Raw genomic sequence first — 6,396 nt, 5'->3', positions numbered from 1 at the left:
ATGATATTCGTGATTTGATTTTGGCTGAGGAGATGTGCAAGAAAGATTCTGGCAAGACCTCGAGTTCGGCACTTATTGTTGATTCTTGAGGGAGATCGCAAGACAGGAACTCAAACAGAGGAAGATCAAAATCAAAGTCTGGTCAATAGATAACTTGCTAGAATTGTGGCAAGGCTGGCCACTTAAAAAGAAATTACAGGAATCCTAAGAAGAAGGAGAAGGATGGCGTTAATGTTGTAACTAAATAAATATAGAATGAGTTATTGCTGACAGTTCATGGTTATGTTGATGATTGGATACTGGATTCAGGAGCTTCCTTCTGTACATCTTCCCACCAGGAGTTGATGCGAAACTATGTTTCAGGTGACTTTGGAAAGGTAAATCTGACTGATGGAAAAGCTCTGGACGTGGTGGTGATGGGGATATTGATATTGCACTCCTTAGCAAGAGCAAATGGACTTTGTAAAAGGTCTGACACGTTCCTGAGTTGAAGAAAAATCCTCATTTCTGTTGAGCAGCTCAATGAGGGTGGTCATTCGGTAGTATTCTCAGATAGCACCTGGAAGGTTACCAAAGGAGCATTAATATTGGTTCGGGATAAGAAAACTGGTGCATTATACATGACAACTGGTTTACTCAACGCTGTTGCTACTACAGCTGAAGAGTGCACGACAGATCTGTGGCATTGCAGGCTTGGTCACATTAGTTAGAGCTATAAAGAAATCTTAAAAGATGAGAATTTAAGCTAGTGGGAGCTGACAAAACTTCCACTAAGATAGAAGGCATTGCACAACAACTGGTTGTACCTTGTGAAGACTACATTTGATGTCAATAAGAGGTACAAGATTTGACTTGTTGAAAAAGCTCTCAGCAGAGGCAGGATATTACTCCTGCAGTGGGAGTTGGAAGCAGATATATCCGATAGTTGTGTGCAATTTCAGTTGTTCTTCTAGTTTGTGTGCAATTTCAGTTGTTCTTCTAGTTTGAAAACGGAGGCTTTAAGTTGTACAGATAAAAGATATCAAGTTTGAGAAAAAGGGTGGTGCATCATTGGATTTTGCAGTGAGTGTCCCAGTATCCAAGTGGGAGAGTTGTTGAGGAAGATGGAGCCAGTCCACTGAAATTTTTGGTAGCTAATTAATTACGTCCAAATTAATTATTTCTTCCTTTGTAAAGTCCGCCTGGACTCTTCCATATTTGATCTACGGCTTCCCTCCCGCCGAAGAATTTAAAGGTTTCACGCGGTACAGCTTTGTCGCGTCCGGCATGTCGCCTTAAGCCATTTCTTCAATTAGTCTTTTTCTTTGTTATAAATCACCTTGGAAAAGCCTAATCTGAGACAACTCTTCGGCTGATGTGTGCAAGGGAAAAGGACAAGGAAAAGATGCATACTTGTCTTTCTTCCCTTCCGTTTTTCAGGCAAGAAAAGAAACTTGTTTCTTTTGTTAATTTGTTCTGTCCTTGGCTTTGGTGGAGAGAGAAAGGAGAGAGAGGAAGGGAGAGATCTTTCTTGTAAATATCAAGGGGCCCGACGGTACAATTCTTAAAGTAATTAAATCCTCTACAACTCCGTGTGTTGGGTAATGTGGAGACCCGGTCTACCGAAATTTAATTAGTTTCATAATTAAGAATCTCACCTACCGCTCACCTACTTTCCATCTACCGCTCACCTACCACATCCCACCTACCACATCCCACCTACCGCTCATCTACCTTCCACCTACTGCTCTCATGGTTTCTATAAATAGCCTCTTTTGGCTTAAAGGAGAAGCCAAGCCACAAGCCAAGCAAGGCCAAGCCAAGTCCTCTTTAGAGCTAAGAGAAAGAGAGGAAGAGAGAGAGAGAGAGAGAGGATGGGAGAGAAGAAAATAGAGATTTCCTGTAAACGTCGAGGCGCTCGACGGTGTAATTCCTTCAAGAAAAAAAATCCTCTGCAGTTCCGTGGACGTAGAAAAATTTGTCGAACCACGTAAATCAGTGTACCGCTTTGGTGTTTTTCTGCATGCAATTTTACTCGTTCCATTTTTTGCTTTATTGCCGTCGTTTTTCACAACAATTGGTATTAGAGCTTGGGTTTGAATCTAAAGATGAACGATGGGCAGAGACAAAGTGATGACATCGGGGATCAATAAGTTCAATGACATAGATTTTGCTTACTGGGGGATGCAGATAGAGGACTACCTCTGGGGGAAGAAACTTCATCTTTTGTTACTGAGAAAATGACCAGAAAAGATGGACGAGGCGGAATGGAATTTGTTGAATCGACAGGTTTTGGGGGTTATACGATTAACCCTGTCGAGATCAGTTGCCCACAACATCATCAAGGAGATGACTACTGTAAATCTCATGGCGACTTTATCAGGTATGTATGAAAAGCCATCGACGAATAACAATGTGCATCTGATGAAAAAGTTATTTAACTTGAAGATGGTGGAAGGTGTGTCTGTTGCTCAACACCTAAATGATTTCAACACTATCACAAATAAGTTGTTGTCTGTTGAAATTGATTTTGATGATGAGATACGTGCACTGATATTGTTGGTTTCACTGTCAAATAGTTGGGAAGCCATGAGAATGACAGTAGTTCTGCAGGTAAATCTAAGCTGAAATATGATGATATTAATGATTTGATTTTGGCTGAGGAGGTGAGCAGGAAGAGTTCTGGCAAGGCCTCGTGTTCAAGTTCGGCGCTGAATGTTGATTCTAGAGGGAGATCACTTGACAGGAACTCAAACAAAGGTAGATCAAAATCAGAGTCTGGTCAGCAGACAACTTGCAGGAATTGTGACAAGGCTGTCCACATAAAAAGGAATTGCAAGAATCTTAAGAAGAAGGAAAATGATGACACTAATGTTTTAATTGAAGAAATACAAGATGCACTATTTCTGGTAGTTCACAGTTATGTTAATGACTGGATACTGGATTCGTGGGCTTCCTTCTATACATCTTTCCATCGGGAGTTAATGCGAAATTATGTTGCAGGTAAATTTGGGAAGGTATATCTGGCTTATGGAAAAGCTCTGGACGTGGTGGGAATAGGAGACGTTGATATTGCGCTCCCTAACAAGATCAAATGGACTTTGCAAAAGGTCAGGCATGTTCCTGAGTTACAGAAAAACACATCTCTATTGGGCAGCTCAATGAGGGCGGTCATTCGATAGTGTTCTCAGATAACATCTGGAAGGTTACCAAAGGAGCATTAGTACTGGCTCGCGGTAAGAAAATTAACACACTATATATGACTGCATGTTTACTTAGGCGATGACACATGAGTAAGAAGTGCATTATGGGAAAACAGAAGAATGTCAATTTCCTGAAAAGTGGTAGAGCGCCAAAGGAAGGAAAATCGGACCTTGTACAAACAAATGGTGGAGAACCACAGAGTTATGAAGAAATCTTGCAAGATGAGAATTCGAGCAAGTGGGAGCTGACCAAGAAGGAGGAGACGAATTCTCTACTAGGGAATCAGACTTAGGAGCTGACAGAACTTCTACAAGGAAGAAGACATTGCACAACAAGTGGGCGTATCAGGTGAAGACTGCGCTTGGTGGGCAGTAAGAGGTACAAGGCTGGACTTGTTGAAAACGGCTTTCAACAGGGGCAGGATATTGCTCATGCAGTGGGAGTTGTAAGCAGATACAAGAGTAACCCAGGAAAGAGCTTGGAGGTACAAGGCTACGTTGACGGTGATATGTCAACTGAGGGTGTTGTTCGTGAGAAGCTGAAGTTGTGCTCAGCTTCAGCTGGGCTTCTGGCCTGCTTCGAGTTGCAGAGGTGGAGGATATCATGTTTGAGGAAAAGGTCGGTACAACTAGTAGATGATGCAGCTAGTAGGTGATGTATTCAGTGTCTCAGTCTCTAAGTGGGAGAATTGTTGGGTAATGTGGAGACCCGGTCCACCGAATTTAATCAGTTTCTTAATTAGATATCCCACCTACCGCTCAACTACTACATCCCACCCACCGCTCACCTACCTCCTACCTACCACTCTCATGGTTTCTATAAATAGTCGCTTTTGATTTAAAGGAATGTCAAGTCAAGCAAGGCCAAGCCAAGTCCTCTTGAGAGCTAAGAGAAAGAGAGGAAAAGAGAAAGAGAGAGAGGAAGGGAGAGAAGAAAATAGAGATTTTTTTTGTAAACTTCAAGGCGCTCGACGGTGTAATTCCTCGAAGAAACAAATCCTCTGCAGGTCCATGGATGTAGACAAATTTGTCGAACCATGTAAATCTGTGTGTCGCTCTAGTGTTTTTCTGCGTGCAATTTTACTTGTTCCATTTTTCATTTTATTGACGTTTTTTCACAACACCATGGATGCAGACAATTTGCCGAATCACGTAAATTTGTGTGTTTCCGCTGTTTTCTGTTTTATGAATTTCTCTCGATACGTAGAAATAAAAAAGATGAATAAATAATGAAGTCTCAATATATCAAATAGAATTTTTCCCACTTATTACAGTTCAAGCCTATCCGTCAGAATGAAAAAAAATTAATAAAAATAAAAAAAAGTAAATATTTAATAATATATTAAAAATATCCTAGCGGCCAAGAAAGCGATGTTCTGCTTACCAAACACTGACAATTGAGATAGAAACATATTAAAAACTTCTGCCAGAAAAGCTTTAAAAGCTGTTTTAGCTAATTCTTTCTTGATCAACAACTACGATTTTGTCCATACACGTTGCAGCAATTGTTTTCATGCTGCTGCCAGACGCCCAGAAGACTCATTAAAAATTGATAAAAATAACTTCATCTTTTTTTCTTTTTCACCCTTTTTCTTTGCGTACGAGTCATTTATAAAAACAATACAGCACCCAAATTAAAACAGAAACCATACCTTTTTGAATTCTGATATTGATAAAAAAACAATCTTTAAAAAAAAAATTGGGAAGATTTGCATGCGTTTCACTCATAAATTCCCATGTAAACATTAGCGATTTTGATTTGATGAAAAGGATTTGGGCGATATGATTATAAAAAGTGTAGTTTAGTTATTAGATATCTAAATACATAAGAATTGGGCGGCATGACCCCAAGTCCCGTAAATCAATGGTAGCTTAAAATAGTCTATCTTCTTTGAAATTAGGATAATGATAGCAAATCAAATAAGATGTCTTCTCTCTGTTGAAAACAATATCAAACACAATCAAATCATGTTGAATTTTAAAGATAATCTTAAAAATAAACAAATCCCAAAAAAAAGAAGCAAAATCAAATCTGCTAATCAAAGCAGCAAATTCCAAACCAATCTAAGAACTTAAATCTATCAAAACGGTTCATCATCCCATCTCTCTGTTTCTTCTCTGCACAAAAATCAAAACTTTGGCAGAAAGATTTTAATTAAACATGCTGAACAAACTACACAAATCTCTGAACTTTATAAACCAGTCTCAATATTTAGTTCACATCCCCTCAAACTTATTCACATACATACTCTCTAATTCCACCAGTACATAGTAAAGGGAAAAAAAAAAGCAAAGCTGAAGTAGACACGAGCTAGCATATCTCAAAACCAGGAGAAAATATTACATATGAATGAGATGGGTGCAGATTACGAGTGAATTCGTGACGTAATACACCATAATACCATCAGAATATCACCAATCTGCATGTATGAAATCCCATGACCAGACTCCCTATCAGATGAACGCCGGGGATCCATTTCTCCGGCGGCCATGACGGGAAGATTTCTGGTGGCTGTCGCCGAAGTTGAATATGATCCAAGAGATGATGGAGAGCCAAGCAACGATCACATAATAGAGGGCTTCTCCTCCGCGGGGGTTTTCCTCAAAACCTTCAGTCTTCATGGCTCAGAACGCTTCTGTTTTTCTTCTGCTCTGTTTCTGTGATTTATGTTTAGTTGAGAGGAGGCGGATTTGAAGATGAATATAAAGGGAGAAATTTGCGGTTCTACGCTAATTAAAAAATCCACCGTTCATATTGATAATCACTAACGTGTTTGACTCGGCAGCAGTTTGTTTGACTGAGGCTTACATTGTCGGCTTGCGGAGGGCTGTCAAAAAAGCTCGTTGTTCGAGAACAGCTCGTGTTAGGCTCGTTAAGAAGCTCGTGTTCGACTCGTTAAAAAGCTCGTGTTCGACTCGTTAATTTTGTTTGATAAGTTAACGAGCCGAACACGAACTAAGATGTGTTCGTTCGTGTTCGGCTCGTTTTGGCTCGACATACTACTCATCAAGTTTATATATATACAAAAATTTATAACCAATTAAAATATTGATTAAGAAAATAGAATAAAAATTATTAAATTAGATTCAAATGATATTTTAATATAAATAATAATTTTTAAATCTTGCTCAAACTCTTATTGTCTTATGGCTACATGATTAGGGTTGTTAAAAGGACTCTTTGTTCGTGAACAGCTCGTGTTCGGCTCGTTAA

This window comes from Phalaenopsis equestris, unplaced genomic scaffold (genome assembly GCF_001263595.1).
Source record: "Phalaenopsis equestris unplaced genomic scaffold, ASM126359v1 Scaffold001181, whole genome shotgun sequence".
Lineage (NCBI taxonomy): Eukaryota > Viridiplantae > Streptophyta > Magnoliopsida > Asparagales > Orchidaceae > Phalaenopsis > Phalaenopsis equestris.
Note: the sequence above shows the minus strand (reverse complement) of the source record.